The sequence below is a fragment of the Chiloscyllium plagiosum genome, chromosome 2 (assembly GCF_004010195.1).
Source record: "Chiloscyllium plagiosum isolate BGI_BamShark_2017 chromosome 2, ASM401019v2, whole genome shotgun sequence".
Lineage (NCBI taxonomy): Eukaryota > Metazoa > Chordata > Chondrichthyes > Orectolobiformes > Hemiscylliidae > Chiloscyllium > Chiloscyllium plagiosum.
Genome location: NC_057711.1, coordinates 90,015,106 through 90,034,953, shown reverse-complemented (window position 1 = coordinate 90,034,953; position 19,848 = coordinate 90,015,106). Strand labels below are relative to the sequence as shown.

General features: G+C 39.7%; 1 protein-coding gene and 1 long non-coding RNA gene across 7 annotated transcripts in view; one reads left to right on the top strand and one right to left on the bottom strand.

Annotated features, from left to right (window-relative positions):
* The window catches only part of LOC122561820, a 10,575-nt gene extending 8,327 nt beyond the window's left edge, over positions 1-2,248 (bottom strand). The window contains exons 1-2 of the long non-coding RNA XR_006315115.1: positions 2,069-2,248; positions 1,863-1,962 (exon numbers count right to left, since the gene is read on the bottom strand). This is a non-coding gene — a long non-coding RNA (uncharacterized LOC122561820). The remainder of the gene's footprint in view (positions 1-1,862; positions 1,963-2,068) is intronic.
* Positions 1-19,848, top strand: part of LOC122561800 (guanine nucleotide-binding protein G(I)/G(S)/G(O) subunit gamma-7) — a 313,573-nt gene that overhangs the window by 249,042 nt on the left and 44,683 nt on the right. Inside the window, exon 1 of one of the 6 annotated variants that reach the window (XM_043713981.1) lies at positions 12,135-12,245. The exons of the other annotated variants lie outside the window; for them this stretch is intronic. The gene's annotated coding sequence lies outside the window, so the exon portion shown is untranslated. Of the gene's footprint in view, positions 1-12,134; positions 12,246-19,848 lie in introns of those variants that run through there. 6 annotated transcript variants of the gene reach the window in all.

Below are 19,848 nucleotides of genomic sequence, written 5' to 3'. Positions count from 1 at the left end.
GATGTGGTCTCCTCTACATTGGGGAGACAGGCTGCCTACTTGCGGAACGTTTCAGGGAACACCTCTGGGACACCCGCACCAACCAACCCAACCGCCCTGTAGCTGAACACTTTAACTCCCCCTCCCACTCCACGAAGGACATGCAGGTCCTTGGCCTCTCTATCGCCAGACCCTGGCCACACGACGCCTGGAGGAAGAGCGCCTCATCTTCCACTAGGGACCCTCCAACCACACGGGATGAATGTAGATTTCTCCAGCTTCCTCATTTCCTCTCCCCCCACCTTATATCAGTCCCAACCCCCGGATTCAGCACCGCCCTCTTGACCTGCAATCTTCTTCCCAACCTCTCTGCCCCCACCCCCTCTCCGGCCTATCACCCTCACCCTCACCTCCAGCACCACACTTTTCAATTTTAAACAAAGGTTATCAACATGATATTAGAAAGAAAAGACAAGTTGAAAATAGGGAGGTATTTGGATATGATAGAGGTAGCTTCCAAATTTAAACCACATTGATCAAATTATTTCTCGAATATAATTCAGAAAAAAGGCCCTTCTCTTTCTCTCTCTCACTCACACGCACATACACACACACATACACACACACACACACACACACACAAAGAGTCAAAGGTCATGATTTGGAAGTGCTGGGGTAGACAAAGTTATGATTGCAGTGTCATGGAATGTGATATTAGGCTAAACCTAAACTGAACTCAAGCTAAATTTATTTAATATTACATTCCATTACACTGCAATCCTATTGCTATAAACTCTGTGTCTTATGATTCTGCTCCCCAACACCTGATGAAGGAGCAGCGCTTCAAAAGCTAGTGCTTCCAAATAAACCTGTTGGACTATAATCTGGTGTTGTGTGATTTTTAACTCAGTCAAAGGTTAATATTAACCAAAGTTACTGTGATTACACTTCACAAATAGATTGTAGGAATATTCTTTCCATTTCTTCCTTTCTCATTCCATCTTTGAGATAGTACTATGACTGACTCTAGGCAATAAACATCACAAGTTTCTACTTTCTTATGGTATCACAATTGAATTTAATATTTTTGTCATCGAAGATACATATGTACAGTTTCCAATCAGGGCCAATGCATGGTGCTCAACTAGATGTTTTTATATCCTATAGTGTTGGATAGAAGAAATAAAGAACCTATTTTTATTTAATGCCTTTCACATCCACTGAGTTTAATTGAATCTTACTCAGTTAATGGGACTGTTGTGGCACAGTGGTAATGTCCCTACATCTGAGGCAGCAGACTCAGGTTCAAATTCCACTGACTCCAGATGCATGTCTTATCTCACTTTTGTTTCTCCAGACCCCAATAGTTCATAATGCAGTATTGCTTTGCATGGAACCTGAGTCTAAAGCTTAAAAAACAAGTTACATTTATCTTACACTTTCATGACCACTGGGTGTCTCAAAGCATTTTATGATCATTGAATTATTTTTGAAATATGGTGACTCTTGTAATTTTGGAAACAGAGCAGCCAATGTGTACACAGTAAACTCCCAGAAACAGCAATGGGATAATAAACATATAATCTATTTTTGTAATGTTCATTAAGAATTAAGTATTGACAAGGAAACTTGGATAGCTTCTCTGTGATTCTTTGAAGTAATGCCATGGGATCTTTTACATTCACATGTGCATATATTATAATTAACTATATTGTGGACTATTGAGTTTAATATTCAGCACTGAATAGTGAATGAACATGATACATAAAAAGGCATGTTTCTACAGCTAAAGGTTTCTTTGCCATTATTCCCTGATATTTTGACTTGGCCAGGGCACGTTTAAATGCTAAATTCTGGAAAAGCACTGGACATTATCCACTCACTTGCAATAAAGTAGTTGGCCCACATTCCAGAATTTTCCAGAAAAGGGCAGATCATCAAGTGCCATTATCTTGGAACAGGTTGTTTCTGTCCGTATTGAAACTGTAAATAAAGAGCAAAAAAGCCAGAGTAAGTGCTGACATGTGTAGCCCAGCATAACATCTGTATGTTGTGTATACTTAATGAGCAATAAATCACATCATCATACCTGTAGAGCAAGTGCTTCTAAGAAATAATCTGTTTTTTGAAACTTCAGATATCTCAGCGACTGCAATTACGTGTCTGAGTTCCAAACATCAAAAGGAACTGAGCTATAAATAGTGACCACAATTGTAATTTAACAAACTGCAAAAAGCATTTATAAGTTCACATAGCCTTTTTATTTGAACATCACAAGGACATTGAATTTCAGATTAGACCTATCCCAAGAGACAATTGTATTTGCCTTTAATTATTATCACGTTGTTGTTTTGTATGTGGTTACAAGCCATAACCTTTTTTTTATTAATAGTTGCTTTGAAAGTGCCATATTAAATTTTACTAACAGGTAGCTACAGTTGTAGATTGACATCTGAGGGTTTAGAACAAAAATGATTCGGGTCAAAAAGATACAAATGAGGTGAAGTTGATTGCCTTTGGTCATACCTGCCACAATTCTTTAGGAAAGTGAGCTTACTTGAAAGAGTGCAGTGTACTGGCAGTGTTCTGATAGTTTGACATTCATTCTTCTCCCCAAGGAGAAACATCAATCTTCTGACCAGAAGGATGGGATGAAGTGAGCTTAGGTCCGGCACTGATACGATATTACATTTCAATAGGTTCATATTATGAAAGACAAAACAGAGGCATTTTCCAACCTCCTTCACATTCTCTATTCTGTCTTCTTCACTGTTCCTACTATGTGGCATGCAATAAACTAAGTTAACTAAGGTATGCAAGTTCAAGGGAGAGATGGCTATATGACTCAATTTGTGACCTTCACTTATTAATGATGTTTATGCAATGAGGCATCTGTAGAAAATACAAACTTGTAGGATATGCAAATATTCAAAAGTTTGAAAATAGATTCATGTCAGACAAAACAATCAGAGAAATCATAAACATTGATTCTTATGGTTGAGACCCCTATAATATTGTGCAAAGAACAGAAAAGGGCATTTTCTGAGATTCCTTATCAATCCACTTGGCTAAAGTTATTTGATGCAAAAAGACATAATCAGTAAGGTACCAATACAATGGGATAAATAATGTGAACGGTTTTAATTACAGTACTTGAGATGAGTACTGTAGTTAATTCAGTATGAATTATTATGAAATATATCTGCCCTGACTGGTGTCATTAGCAGTATTCAGAATTATTAAATACCTCGCCTTTTAGATTGTTTTGTCAGTTTAAATTGTATATAGAATAACTTGCAAGCTTGAATGAAGTAGATATTTCACGGATTATGGATTATTTTTAGTTACAATAGTTTTTGTAATTTTTCACTCAATGTATCAGATAACTGCTTTGCAACATATTTCATCTTTAACATCAAAGCAAATTAAAAGTCTTTGAGTTTTCTCCTATTCTACACTCTAGCACGAATGCCGTCATCACCTTCTGAGCAGAAAGAATAGTTCCTTGCTATATATAAACAAGGCAAGGTTTTGTCAAGGAGCCACTTATTGTCAAGAAAAAAAATAAGGTTTTTTTAGTTGGATTTAGACTGTAGTTATATTATTAATCTTAAACCATTGAATGTCAAGGCTACCTAATGCAGAAGATTTTTTATTTCTTAAGTATATCATGCAATGACATGAATTTTCCTACAGTAGCTGATTTTTCCAAACAAAGGCCTTCAAGATATCTATGCAGTTATTAAGAATGCAAATCATGTGAAACGAGGTCAACGTCAGCTTTCCAAACATGCAGTGGAAAAATTAATGATTAGAAGAGCAGCATATCAGACTAGATTTTGTGGTGGAAGAAAACTGCTAACAGTCTGCCTAATTTTGCTTTTGGTTCCTTATTTAAATTATTCCATTATTTGAAAGAAAACAGAATAAGATTTCTATAACTCCATAAAGAATCCACTTATTTACTAATGGAGTGGTGACAATCTTAGATACATTGGTTTAACCAATTCAGATCACAGAAAACAGGCAAAGAAATGTGGCTTTAGATTTCTGAATTGAGAAGAAAATATTCACTTTTTGGTCATATAAAGACAGAAAGCCAGTTAACAGTATCTTACAGGGATTTGAGTGGCATGCGCTATGGTGAGATATGTGACAGCAACACGTTTGGATTCCGACACCTTGTGACTGCTACAAAAAAAAGAGAGAAAAACTGAACTGGGAGAACTGGCCACTGCCCTTTCATTGTTTAGCTGCTACACCCTAGACTCTTTGGTACCACTGCCTTTATGACCACTCTTCAAAAAAGAAGGACAAAATAACCTTTTTAAAGTGATAGCATCGTCACACCTTCCCCACCACCACCCCCCCCACCTTAAAAAACATCATGCAATGCAGGCTTCATTTTAAATCCCTTAGTCTTAATCTGCTAGTACACTCCAACACATATATATTTCATTGACTCTAAGCATGTAAACATTCACTACCACATTCTATTTCAGTCAGTTTACTTCTGCCACCAAACACCTCCATCTACCTTCATCCAAATTGTGACAACACATTGGCAATTACATTTTCTCATCCTGCCACGTGTACATTTTCATAATGAATGACTGCAGCAAGAAGCTCCATCTAAACAGTCTGAAATTTGTGTGTTCAAATTTCTCCAAAAATTTTAATGGGTTATGATCAGGAGATACAATTGTCTCAGACACATTACTGGCAGTATAAATGTTGAAATATTGTAATGTCGTCGCCAAGCTCAAGGTCTCCTTCTCAATTATGAAATATTTCTGTTGATGAATATTCAATTTCCAGGAGAAATACCCAATAGATCTTTCTATCTTCTCATTATCTTCGTATAAGAGTACAACATCGACTCCCACATCACTTGCATTGATAGCCACCTTGAATGGCTTTGAATAATGAGGTTGGCTAACACTGGGGCAGTGGTTAACACAGCTTTGAGGCTGTCAAAATGCCTTCTGACAGTCTGCCATCCATTGAAATTTTCTACACTTCTTAAATAACTCAGTCAGTTGAGCAACCACACTGTTAAAATTAGGTACAAATTTCAGATAAAACCCACTCAATCCCAGGAATCGTAGTACTGCTCAATTCCTGCCTCAGGCAACTTTCTGTGTGGAGTTTCCACATTCTCCCCTTGTCAGCGTGGGTTTCCTCCGGGTGAAAATCTTTGTTTTCACATTCCATGGGATGATCTGTCTCATCACACAGAGAGTTGCCTGAGGCAGGAATTGAACCCGGGTCTCTGGCGCTGTGAGGCAGCAGCACTAACCACTGTGCCACCATGCAAATGTTTCTTCCATGTGTGACTAAAAATCACCAGGTCAATGTATACCACACAATTGGGTAATCCAGAAATGACTTTATTGGTTAATCTTTCAAGTGTGGCTGGAGCGTTTTTCATGCCAATTGGCATGACTTTAAATTTATACAGTCCATTCAGTGTTATGTAAGCTGAAATTATCTTTGTTCTTTCGGATAAAAGTACCTGCCAGTATCCTCTGAGTAACTCCAACTTAGAAATATAATCTAAGAAAGGTTTGTCCCACTTTCTCAATATAGCCTTCCAAATGTGGAATCGGGTATGAATCAGACTTTGTAACTTCACTAACTTTGCAAGAGTCTACACATTGCGTACTATCTGTTTTTGGTACCATTACTAAGGGTGAGCTCACTGTAACTCACTTTGATTATGTTGTTCTGGAGCATGCATTCAATCTCTTTTTGAAATTGTGCCAACTTTAGAGAGTTAAGTCTTTCAGGATGTTGCTTAATTGGAACAGCATTTCCTATATCTACATCATGCATATTTAGCTTAGTATTTCCCAGCTTATTCCCACTTATCTCCCCATGTGATACTATTTCTTTCAGGTAATTTCGATTTTCCTTTGGAAGGTAACTCAATAATTTATCCCAATTTTTGAGAACTTCCTCATTGTCCAATTTAACTTGAGGAATTCCCAATTTGGAATCCTCTGAACTTGCTACTTCACTTTGTGTTGGAACCACTAACACATTCTCCTTTTGCCTTTCTTCCCTATCAAAATACCATCTGATCATATTCAGGTGACACACTCTGTGAGACTTCTTTCTATCTGGAGTCCTTAACAAATAGTTCTCCTCACTCAATTTCTTTTCAATCTGATAAGGTCCACTAAACCTTGGCTTTAATGGTTTCCCCAAAACTAGAAGTATCACTAACATTTTATCTTCATTAGCAAAATTGTGAGTTTTTGATTTCTTTTTTGCTTCCTGTTTCATCATATGCTGTGATATTTTTAAATACTTTCTAGCCAACTCCCCTGCTCCGTTTAATTTTTCCCTAATTCTAATAAAAATTCTAAAACTAATTCCATGGACTGAATTTGGTTGATTCATTTGCTGCATCCCTAATGGCAAAAAGTACAAATGGAATTCCTTTACCCCAACTATCTGGATAGTCTTGACTATAAGCCCTTAACATGATCTTTAAAGTTTGATGCCACCTTGCTAACGGTCCCTACAATTCTGGATGGTACACAAAGGATTTGAATTGTTCTATTCCTAAGCTATCCATAACTTTCAAGAATAATTTTGATGTAAAATTTAACAATTGCTCAGATTATTATCTCTGCAGGTAGTCTGTATGTATTGAAAAATTTGAATAATTCTCCGACAATCCTTTTCGCTATAATGTTGTATAATGGAATGGCCTCCGTCAATCTAGTGGATACATCTGTTATTGTTAACAAATACTGATTCCCACTTTTTTTTAGGCAGGGGTCCAATGCAATACATTAAGACCTTTGTAAAAGGTTCCTCAAAAGCAGGAATGGGTAGTAAATTTGCTGGTTTTATTACTGCCTGAGGTTTTCCAATTACCTGACAGATATGACATGTCAACAGAATTCAACTTCATTGTTATGCAGTCCAGGCCAGTAAAAATGTTTTTGTATTTTATCTTGAGTTTTTCTTGCCCCTAAATGACTGGTTATTCATATGCTACCTGCAAAACCACTTTTCTGTAACCCACTGGTGATACAACTTGATGAACTGCTGCCCAGTTATGACACAGCCAGGAAAAATCCCAGGATATACTTCCTGTAATATCTCAGTTGCCTGATTTTTCAACTACAGTAGGCAGCACTTCTACCTGTGATCCAGTTATATTGTTACCAAGGACAAATTGTATTCCTGGAGCTGAGAGTTTTTTCAGTACTCCTCCAACCGCTTCTCCACTTTTCACTGGACACTCCAGCCGTGCTGTACATAATGGAGCACTTCTCGTCTCACCATGAATTCCACATACCAGCCCTCTTTCTGGAAATAGTGCTTCTGAGATACATATCTCCTCATCGCTCAACATCAAAGGTTGATGTGATCCCATATCTCTTAATACTGTAACTTCTTTACCTGATGCTCCTGGCCTATTACATAAAACATAGAACATTACAGCACAGTACAGGCCCTTTGGCCCTCGATGTTGCACCAACCTGTGGAACCAATCTGAAGCCCATCTAACTTACACCATTCCATTTTCGACCAATGACCAGTTAAATGCCTTTAAAGTTGGCGAGTCTACTACCATTGCAGGCAGTGCATTCCACACACCTACGACTCTGAGTAAAGAAACTACCTCTGACATCTGTCCTATATCTATCACCCCTCAATTTAAAGCTATGCACCGTCATGCTAGCCATTACCATCCAAGGAAAAAGGCTCTCACTGACCATCCTATCTAACCTCTGATTATCTTATATGTCTCAATTAAGTCACGTCTCAACCTTCTTCTCTCCAACGAAAACAGCCTCAAGTCCCTCAGCCTTTCCTCGTAAGACCTTCCCTCCATACCAGGCAACATCCTAGTAAATTTCCTCTGAACCCTTTCCAAAGCTTCCACATCCTTCCTATAATGCAGTAACCAGAACTGTATGCAATAGGGCCGCACGAGAGTTTCATACAGCTGCAGCTTGACCTCATGGTTCCGAAACTCAATCTCTCTTCCAATAAAAGCTAACACACTGTATGCCTTCATAACAACTCTATCAATCTGGGTGGCAACTTTCAGGGATCTATGTACACGGACTCCGAGATCCCTCTGCTCATCCACGCTACCAAGAATCTTACGATTAGCCCAGTACTCTGCATTCCTGTTGCTCCTTCCAAAGTGAATCACCTCACACTTTTCTGCATTAAACTCCATTTGCCACTTCTCAGCTCAGCTCTGCAGCATGTCTCTGTCCCTCTGTAACCTGCAACATCCTTCTGCACTATCCACCACCCTACCGACCTTAGTGTCATCTGCAAATTTACTACGCTCTCATCCAGATCATTTATAAAAATGACAAACAGCATGACTCAGAACAGGTCCTGTGGTACACTACTAGTAATTGAACTCCAGGATGAACAGCCTTCACAAACCGTGTTGACTGTCTCTAATCAACTTATTCCTTTCTAGATGATTATAAATCCTATCTCTTATAACCCTTTACCAACAGCTGAAGTAAGGCTCACTGGTCTATAATTAGATTCCCTACAGTGTGGAAACAGGCCCTCTTCGGCCCAACCAGTCCACACCGACCCTCCGAAGAGTAACCCACCCAGACCACATTTCCCTCTGACTCATGCACCGAACACTATGGGCAACTTAGCATGGCCGATTCACCTGACCTGCACATCTTTGGACTGTGGGAGGAAACCGGAGCACCCGGAGGAAATCCGTGCAGGAGAATGTGCAAACTCCACACAGACAGTCGCCTGAAGCTGGAATTGAACCTGGGACCCTGGTGCTGTGAGGCAGCAGTGCTAACCACTGAGCCACCATGCCGCTCTAAAATTACCAGGGTTGTCTCTACTCCTCTTCACAGGTAAATGGTTTAAGAAGATCTGGCACTTTCTTCTCAACCAGCCTCCAACCAGGTTACACATTCTGATGTAGAGTTTTAGCCTCCACTGTGCCTTCCTTTGCCACTTTAACAAAATTCACTGGCTTATCTTATTTTCCTACATCTGTCTTCTTCGTGCTATTTTTAAACCACAATGTCATCATGTTATCACAGTGAAAACATTTCAGCTTTTTAACCTCTAGTTCCCCTTCATGGGTTTCTTTTTTACCCTCTGGTAAGCTATCGTTGTTATCTTCAATGAGTTCTACCTTTCCCTTACCACCTGAGAATTTCTCTTTACCCAAATTTCTATCCCTCATGGATTGAAATTGATATCGGAAGCCAAACTTTGGTTTATGAACCAGTTCATCATCATCACCAATTTTAGCTGCTAATCTTGCCATTTTAACTCTCTGCTCTTCCACATGAGTTCTCACTACCTCAGAAAGTGAATTTTTAAATTCCTCCAAAATAATCGTCTCTCTCGTGCATCATATGTTTGATCTAGTATTTTCAATCCCCTTATCCACTTAGCAAAATTACTTTGTTTGATCCTTTCAAACTAAATGTCTGTGTGACCAGTGTCCCTCCTCAGATTCCTGAAATGTTGTCTGTAGGCTTCTGGTGCAAGCGCATATGCACTTAAGATGGCTTTCTTCACCTCCTCATACTCCCCAGATACCTCTTCTAATAATGATGCAAATACCTCACTAGCTTGACTTACTAAGTTTGTTACAACATTTCAGGCATAAGCTGTTCATCAGGAATGTTGGGGGGCCCCAACTGGACTGGGGGGAAAGGTAGCTGGGAATGTGATAAGTAGATGAGGTGAGGGGTGATGGCAATAGGTCAGAATGGAGGGTGGAGCGGTTAGGTGGGAAGGAAGATGGACAGGTAGGACAGTTCAAGAGGGCAGTGCGAAGTTGGAGGGTTGGATCTGGGATAAGGTGGAGGGGAGGGGAGATGAGGAAACTGTTGAATCCACATTGAACCTGTGTGGTTGGAGGGTCCCAAGACTCGACACCTAGAGGAAGAACACCTCATCTTTCGCCTTGTCACCACTGATCGCTGGATTGAGCTGCCTCTGTTCTGCTGCTGTCACCCCGATCATCGGGTGGAGCCGCCGGTATAGCAGCCACTGCCATATCTGATCGCAAGGAGGAACGACTGTGTTGCTGCTCCTGCTGCTGCTGCACATGATCAGGAGGTGGGCCTGCTCTCACCCCACGAAAGATGCTGAAAAAGGTTTTTCAACAGAAAAGAGCAAAAGTAAAATGAGCAAGAGTAAAAAGGAAAAGAAAGAAACGTAGAAAACAGATGGAAGTGGAAGAGTTTTATGGAGCTGCAAGTAATAAATCAGTGTTATCTGCACCACACCAGCACATTTCAACAAAGCACATATTTTGTATATGCAGCTTATTTCAAAAATGTTAATGTTACCCAAAACTGTAACAAATTCAGGCCTTCTGACTTCCACATTAGTGAGTCACATCAGCGCACTGCCAATAGTATGTGCAGTCAGTGCTCAATGGAAAAGTCGCCCTCTAAGTTTGGATTGTCTTGCATCTGTTACACTTTACAACTTGAAAATTAATGTACAGATTCTTAACCAGTCTTTTCATTTTACTCCCGCAGTGCATTTTAAATCATTCCTGTTATTTACAATATATTATTTTAACCAAATTGCACTTAAATAATAGATCATACCAACATTAAACAGGACATCATGCTCACATCAAAGCAACAAAAATATACCTTAAACAATGAAGCAAAACAAGTGTTTTATCAAACATCTTATAAGAGCGTACAGTCTCAATATTACAGAGAACAAAAATAACAGGGCATATGTTGTTGCTAATGTGTGGCTTGAGTACAAAGGTGACTGACTCTATAACATTCAATCTTTTCATGTGTTGGGTGTTCTTGTTCCATGTTGAGTGTAATTTAGCCATATAGACTCTCAGGTCTGGTGGAAAGCCAACTTTTCATCCACACTAGATATTGGGTTACGAGTGCTGCCAATCACTACAACCTCACTTTGTCCTCCTACTTCCAAAACTTTCTTTGTTAAAATAACCACATCAAAAGGCACAGGTGAATTTCCTCAAGCCAGTTGGTTTGAATATATTTAACTTTGTTCTGTGTTTTGTCATCTTAAGAACAGACAAGGAGTAATAATCTTTCATGCCCATGTTAAAATTTGCTGATTGTTTAATTTTACTGCTGAATCAACCAAAATTAGTGTTTATTCACATTTGCTGATAGACTGTAATAATCTGCTGATAGACCATACTAAAAACATTCAAAATAACAACTAACATTCATGTAGCATATTTAATGTGGACAAATATCCCAAGGCACTTAAAAGCAGTGTCTTTTTTTTGGTACTAAGCCATAAAAGCTGAAAGGGAAGATGACAAAGTTTAGTCAAAGGAGTTAGTTTTTTTAAGAGCATCACCACTGAAGAAAGATAAAGTGGAGAGGTTTAGGGAGGGAATTCCACAGCTAGCTTAAGGCTAAGATAGCTGAACCACGAGTTAAATCAGGAGGCCAGAATTGAAAAAGTTTGGTAGGAATAGAGGTGGCTTCACATACAGAGGAGTGAGGCTATGAAGGATTTTAAAATTGAGACAATGTTGGAGGGAGAGCGTGAGAAAGTCAGCATGAATGAGATTTGGAGCAAGTAACATACAGGCTTGTTACAATCTCCAAAGAGATCAGCACATTTAAAAAGAGATTCCAATTTGCAGTTATTGGCTGAAAGAATGAGCCAACAAGATAACAAATTTTAGAATTTTCATTTTAACAAATGACTAAAATAAATGACAAAACACTATATTTGTTTTGTAAGTGATTTGTACCTTAACTGACAGTAAATCTTGGAAAGTGATGTATCTAATTCTATTTAATATTCTGTAAGATCAATACATCTTAAAAGGGAAACAAGGTGTTAAATTCTGAAAATATATTTTTCCACAATTTTATTTTTTCACTTAATGTCAGTAATAGCTCAATAAAACTATGCAACTGGCAAAACCCCAATTACAATTCAAGGTCTACCTGCAGGCCAAGGCTGTTGTAGTCTGTCACATTGGATACCATGTAAGATTGATGAAAATGACAGTTTATGATACATTAATGCAGTAAATATTTTTGTCATATTGTTTTATCTGCTGCAAACATTGTTGCTTGCTCAGCATTGAGAATGCTCTCTGATAATAATAATTAATTAATCTTACTTTGTTTTTCTTCATTCATGGGAAGTGGGCATCACTGGCAAGTCCAATATTTGTTGTTCATCCCTAATTGCCCTTGAGAGCCGTTGAGAGTCAGCTGCATTGCTGTGGAGCTGGAGCCACATGTAGGCCAGACTAGGTGAGGATGGTAGATCTCCTTTCCTTCCATGTTGTAGTTCACTGTTTACTTAACCTACAAATCTCCTACTAGGACTAGGAAACTAAACATTAATTCTGTTTGTTTAAAAATATATTATATGATTGTTGAGCAGACAGATTCATTATAACAGTTTAATAACTGTTGATGCAGGAAAGCACAGGTGTTCTCCCTCATTACATCATACAATCTAGACTGTAATGGCTGCTAGTCAGGTATTCTTCATCCTGATTCCTTCCTTATTAGCATAGTCCAATATCAGAACATCCCTTTTTTTCCAAGATAGCATGACATTCATTGAATGAAAATGTGTGTACATGAGGGTAGTAGCTAAAACGCATGGTGGCACAGTGGTTAGCACTGCAGCGTCACAGCGCCAGAGACCCGGGTTCAATTCCCGCCTCAGGCGACTGACTGTGTGGAGTTTGCACGTTCTCCCCATGTCTGCGTGGGTTTCCTCCGGGTGCTCCAGTTTCTTCCCACAGTCCAAAGATGTGCAGGTCAGGTGAATTGGCCATGCTAAATTGCCCGTAGTGTTAGGTGAAGGGGTAAATGTAGGGGTATGGGTGGGTTGCACTTCGGCGGGTTGGTGTGGACTTGTTGGGCCAAAGGGCCTGTTTCCACACTGTAAGTAATCTAATCAAAACTGTGGCTAAATACAAAAATATGTTCTTGAATAAGAGTTTAAGAATTGAAGAATATGAAGTTTAAGGATCTGTATAATGCTTAGGTGTTTTAACTATCCTCTCATACCTTGTGTGGTATGACCTTCACGAATTCAAGCTTAATCATATGAGTGTTCTTCCCTTATAACTGTGTTTTGTTGGAGGATTGACTATGTTCAGGATGCTTTTCCACAATTTCACTCTCCAGACTTATGTTTGGAATGTTTCTAAGTGCAGTTAGGGTCTTATATAGTTGTGCAATTATTTTGTTAACTTTTGTTTCTCCTTAATGGCACCTGGTTACATATTATTATCTCATAGGATCAAGGTTCACTACACACTGGACTAGGTTACCCAAGTAGCATACATTCCTTTATCCTATGCACAGAGTAAGCAAATCTGCACCTGCATGTTGATCCTGTGCAGTCTTTATAGACTCCCCACAGTGTGGAAAAATTTAACCAATTGAGTCTGCACCAACCCTCCAAAGGAGATCCCACTCAGGCCCTCTTCCCCCCCCCCCCCCCCCCCACCAACCTATCCCAATAACTTTGTATTTAGCATGGCCAATCCACCAAACGTATATGTTTTTAGACTGTAGGAGGAAACTGGAGCACTTGGTAGAAACCCATGCAGACACAAGGAGAATGTGCAAACTCTACACAAGCAATCACCCAAATTCTGGAATCAAACCTGGGTACCTGGTGCTGTGAAGCAACAGTGCTAATGACTGAGCGATCATCCTTCGTTGTCCTTTGTATTTCAATATATTTGTGAAGTGTCACTGCATTATAAGGAAAATATCTTACTGAAAGATTTCGGATATTTCCACAAATGGAAAATTTGAGATATTAGGAAAGATTTCTGTTTTTTTTTGAATAGCAGGTGTTGAAGGAAGATTTAATTAGGTACCAAACATTATGTGAATTGTAGAGTGCATAGGAAGGACATGTACCTCTAACTAAGATTTGAATCCTCCTGGGATTTTCCCTATCTCTGTATATTCCTCCAGCCCTCTTTATTCTTCAAACTCTATCCTCTGGGCATTCCTCATTTTCTTTGCCCCACGATTTGAGGCCTCATCTTCAGCAATCTATCTTCTAAGCTCAGGAGTTCCCATAAATCAGTTTGTCTGTCTCTCATCTTTCAAGACTTCCCTTAAAATCCATTTATTTGATCAACTTTTAGTCACCTTTTCTGCTTGCTCCTCTTTGCTTTGATGTCAATTTTTGATTGATGATGCCCTTTTGAAGTACTTTGAGTAAATTTACTGTGTTAAAGCTACAATATTGCTGCAGACTATCATTGTTTTGATGAAATACTGCTTAAGTCTATGGCAGGAAAAATGCAGAATTGTGAGCAAAATTTAATAAGGTATAAATGCAAGGAAAACAACAATTTTGGCCATAGTACTAACTCAGATGTCTGTGGGAAAGAAGAACATCTTGAAAATGTGTATGGAAAGAAGTATTAGCTGGATTTTCTGAACGTGTATAGTATTTCTACAATTTTGTCATTTCTTCAAAATCAGAAAATGTGCAACTTCTTTTGGTATTATATTTTCAAGTGTCAACAGCATTATGATAGAATTTTCAAAAAAAATCTATTCAACAGAAATATTTCATGTTTATAAAATCTGTGACTAACTTAGAACAATGTGCAACAAAGTTGACTGGGGAGTTCCCCAGGTAGACAGGATAAAGTTGACATGGTGAAGGGGGAGGTTATCGAGCAGCTGCCATAATGAATTTTTGTTAGCAGGGCAATTGTATAATTTGACATGGAAGCTGCATGTTCCTTCTGGACTATCCGATCTGGCAATTCCTAATTCTACAGAATGCAAAAGGTGTGGAATGAATCATCCAAGCTATTCTTGCATAACAGCAAATGCCAAATAAGGAGCAACCAAAGAACAAAAAAAGAGCTGTATTTATGTGGCATTATAGATCAGGACAACATGAAGCACTTTACAAGGAATGGGCTTTATTAGTATTGTGAAAACCGAATGTATATTGGTCAGAAGAAAAGGCACCTCCAGCAATTCAGTACTTCACTCTTATAACAATACATGTGCCAACCTAGACTGTGTGTTCAAGTCCATTGTAGAGCATATGTGTCCTTCGGACTCAGCTTTTTGTCAAAGGATTTTGACAAAAGATTATCAATATGAACTTTGTTTCATTTCTCCCTGCAAAGATGCTGTCTGACCTGTTGAGTGTTTCCAGAATTTCTTCATTTTGTCAAATTTGAAAGAGATTTGCACAGTATATAGCATAGATATGACTTGATTTCAGTGCATCGGTGGCTCTCTTGGTTAGTCTGATCACCTACTATTTTTCAATAGTTCTATAGGGCATAGGAGTACATGGGAATGGGTCATGATTGGGGTGACTGTGCTAAAAGAAACGCATGTCATAACAGGGCTGGTTGTGGGCTGGCTAAAAAAGCATGGAAGGATGGAATCAGGGTCTCAAGTTATTGAACTCAGTGTTGAATACTAGAAGCTGCAGGTTCCTCAAACAGAAAATGAGATGTTGTTCTTCAAGCTTGAGCTAAAGCTTGCTGGAAATGCTGGCAAGTGGGGCATTGAAGTGACAGGCAACTAGAACTGAAGTGAAACTGTGAGGAAGGACAGCTCTGAGACAGCATGACACGGTACTGGTGGAGAGAAGAGGTAGAGAGTACGCATATAGTGGTCCATAGCACTGAATGTGGATCTCAAGGTGCAGCAAGAATATCTGTCTGAGGAGCATTGTGCCTCCCGGAGATTCTTGTGAACCTGGTTGGATCCTGCAATCCATTATCTCCTTGGTTACCTACACGTTTCATATCTCTCTCTCTCTCTGGGCTGTAGGATGGTCAGGACTGGGAACTAAGTATATCAGATTATAAGGTTTACAGGATGGATAGGGAAAATGGTAGCAGGTCATTAACAAAATTACTTCAATGGTGAGGGAAGACATGATGAGGGGGAAGCATTCAGTGGAGACTGTATGAACGGAACTGAGGTACAGTAAAGGATTTAAAGCTGTTATATTATCGACCATTTTGTGGCAGCTCTGCAGTGCTAGATTGTATAAATGCAGAAGTTAAGCAAGTATATAGTGTAGTATCAATGGAGAATTTTAACTTTAACATAGGTCATGAGAAAGTTAAAAATCATCAGGTACCTGACAAAGGAGCAACGCTTCAAAAGCTTGTACTTACAGATAAACTGGTTGGACTATAAACTGGTGTTGTGTGATTTTTAACGTTGTCCACCTCAGTCCAACACCAGCACCTCCACATCATAGATCCTGAGAGGCAAACAACCATCTGTCAAAAAGATAGCACATTTCTGCAGTGTGTCTGGGATAGTTTACTATAGCAGTATGTCCTGGATACAACAAGGGGACAATTAATGATTAATGAACCAGTTTTAATTAGTAACCTAATTTTGTTTGACACTTACCACAAAGTGATCATAGTATGTTCAAGTTCAGTTTCGCTTTTGAAAGCAAAATGCATGAATCAGCCAGAGTTTTAGCTTGGGAAAGGCAGACTTTAAAGAAGATGAGACAGAGACTGCTAATAGGTAAAACTGCTGAAGATTGGTTAGGCCACTTTTGGAATACTGCATTCAATTCTTGCCTCCCTGCTATAGGAACTTGTTGTGAAACTTGGAAGGGTTCAGAAATTATTTGCAAGAGTGTTGCCAGGTTTGGAGAGTTTGAACTGAATAGGCTGGAGCTATTTTCCTTGATGATGTTTTAGAAGTTTATAAGATCATGAGGGGCATGAATAGGGTGAATTGTCAAGGTCTTTTCTCCAGGATAGAGGAGTCCAAAACTAGAGGGCATAGGTTTAAGGTGAAAGGGGAAAGATTTAAAAGGGATCTCAGGGATAACATTTTCACACAGAGGGTGTTGTGTGTATGGAATGAGCTGGCAGAGGAAGTGATGGAGGTTAGAACAGTTACAACATTTAAAAAGCATCTGGATGAATATATGAATATGAGTGATTTAGAGGGAAATGGGCCAAATGCTGGTAAACAGGGCTAGTTTAATTTAGGATATCTGGTCAGCCTGGACGAGTTGGACCAAAAGGTCTGTTTTTACACTGTACAGCTCTATGACTATAACAGTGGAAGGTGTTAAAAGAAATATTTAACGCAATATAGTTTATGCCCCTGAGAGTGAAAAGCTCCACCTGACAGAAAAAAAACAACCAAGGATAACTAAAGAGAGAAGGGACAGTATAAAACAAAAAGAAACTGCTTACAAAAATGCAAAACGCAGCACAGATCCTGCTGAGTAGGAAAAATACAACCAGCAAAAGGCTGCAAAACAGCTCATAAGAGCTACCAAAAGGGATTCTGGAAATAAACTTGCAAACTTCAAAATCAAGAAGGAAATATTTTGTAGTCACATAAAGGGAAACCCAGGTGGTCAGGAACAATGTTGACCCACTAAAGACTGAAAGTGGGGATACTGTAAATGACTAGGAGACCGTGAGGACTGTGGATGCTGGAGATCAGAGTCAAAAAATGTGGCCAAAAGAGAAAATGCTGGAAAATCTGAGCAGGTCTGGCAGTATCTGTAAGGAGAGAAAAGAGCTGACGTTTCTTTGACAAAGGGTCAGTTAGACTCAAAACGTCAGCTCTTTTCTCTCCTTACAGATGCTGCCAGATCTGCTGAGATTTTCCAGCATTTTCTCTTTTGGTTTCAGATTCCAGCATCCGCAGTAATTTGCTTTTATCAAAAAGTGTGGCACTGGAAAAGTACAGCATGTCAGACCCCATCAGAGGAGCATAAGCCCTTCATCAGGAATGTGGCAGGGAGAAGGGGCTGAGAGATAAATAGGAGGGGGGACTGAGGGGAAGGTAGCTGGGAAGGAGCTAGGTGGATGCAGGTGGGGGGTGATGGTGATAGGTCAGAGCAGATAGGTGGGAATGAAGATGGAAAGGTGGGACAGTTCAAGAGGGTGGTGTCGAGTTGAGGGTTGGATCTGAATGAGGTGGGGAGAGGGGAGATAAGGAAACTGATAAAATCAACATTGCTGTTGTGTGGTTGGAGAGTCCCAAGGTGGAAGATGAGGCGTTTCTCCTTCAGGTGTCATGTGGCTTGGATTTGGTGGTGAAGGAGGCCCCGGACTTGCATGTCCTTGGCAGAGTGGGAGGGGGAATTGAAGTGGTCGCCACGGGGTAGTGAGGTTGTTTGGTTCTTGTGTCCCAGAGATGTTCACTGAAACGTTCCATGAATTAGCGTCCTGTCTCCCCAATGTACATTGGGGAGACAACATAGAGAGTAATGGACAGAGTAGATGAGGTGTTTAGACGTGCAGGAAAATCTCAGCCAGATGTGGAAAGATCCTTTGGGGCCTTGGATGGAGGTGAGTGGGGAGGTATGGGCTCCGGTTTTACACCTCTTGCAGTGGCAAGGGAAGGTGTCAGGTGTGGAGGGTGGTTGGTGGGGGGCATGGACCTAACGAGGGAGTCACAGAGGGAATGGTCTCTGTGAAATGCTGATGAGGTGGGAAGGGAAATATATTTCTGGTGGTGGGGTCTGATTATAGGTGGCAGAAATGGCAAAGGATGATGTGCTGTATCCAGTGGAAGATGAGGACCAAGGGCGTTCTATCCTTGTTGTGGTTGGAGAGGTGTGGAGTTCAAGGGCAGAGATGCGGGAAGTGAAGGAGATACGCTAGAGGGCATTGTTGACAACATGGGAGGGGAAATTACAGTCCTTGAAGTAGGAGGCCAAGTGGGATGTTCTGGAGTGGAATTGCTCCTCACTGTCACTGATTATGGGGAAATGGCAAACATGTTGAATTTGCCTCAATATGAACAATAGAAAAAGGATAGCTTGCTGGAACTCCCAAGGAAATTAATTAACTCCCAAGGACTTAATAAAACATAATGTAAGTTAAACATTGATAATGAGGAAATTAATCTAATTAGAGAGTGAAAAGTCCCCAGGACCTGAAAATTGCCACCTGAGGGTGTTAAAGGAAGTAGAGGAACACTACTAAAACACTCGGACACCCTAACCATAATCTTTCAGAGTTTCCTAGACACAGGAGTTCTTCCTCTGGATTGGAAAATTGTGCATCTCACACTTCATTTTAAGAAGTATGAAACAGGAAAATGTGGAATTATAGACCAGTTAGTCTAACATCTATGAGAGGAAAATTGTTGGAGTCTATAATCAAGGACAAGGTAACTGAACCTCTTGAAAATGTTCAGTTAATCAGGGGAGCCAGCATGGACAGCATGGATTCATGACAAATGAATGTTGTTTATGTGGGTTTCCAAAAGCGTTTAGTAAAGTCCCACATAAGAGATTGGTAACTAAGGTAGAAGCTTTCAGAATTGAGGGCAAATTATTGACATGGCTGGGAAATAGGTTGAGAGATAAGCAACAGAAAGTGGGGATAATGGGTAGGAACTCAAGTTGGCAGGACTAGTGGCTGGTGGTGTCGCACAGAAAACTGTGTTAGGACCTTAATTATTCACATTATTTATTAACAACTTGAATGGATGACGTAGGAAGTAATGTATTCAAATCTGCTGATGACTCAAATTTAGATGACACACTACAGGTGACCACCGTTGCAACACACACAGTCTCTCAAAGACACTCACAACTCCCCCACCCAGACACACACGCGCACACAAACCCACATAAACACATACACATATACGTTTCTGGGCTGAATTTGTACTTGTAGAGTTACATTGTACTTTGCTCAAAAACTGCATGAATCCATGTAAGGCCCTGTTAACTCATTTTTTAGATTAGAATCAGTCTAAACATTATGGCACAGACAACAGCACACAGGGGGCGAACACCTTCAACACATTATCTGGGCTGACACCAGTTGTTAAAATTATCCTGAGAATGTAACTTTTAAAAAAAGGTTTGTGATTTATGTATGAAAGA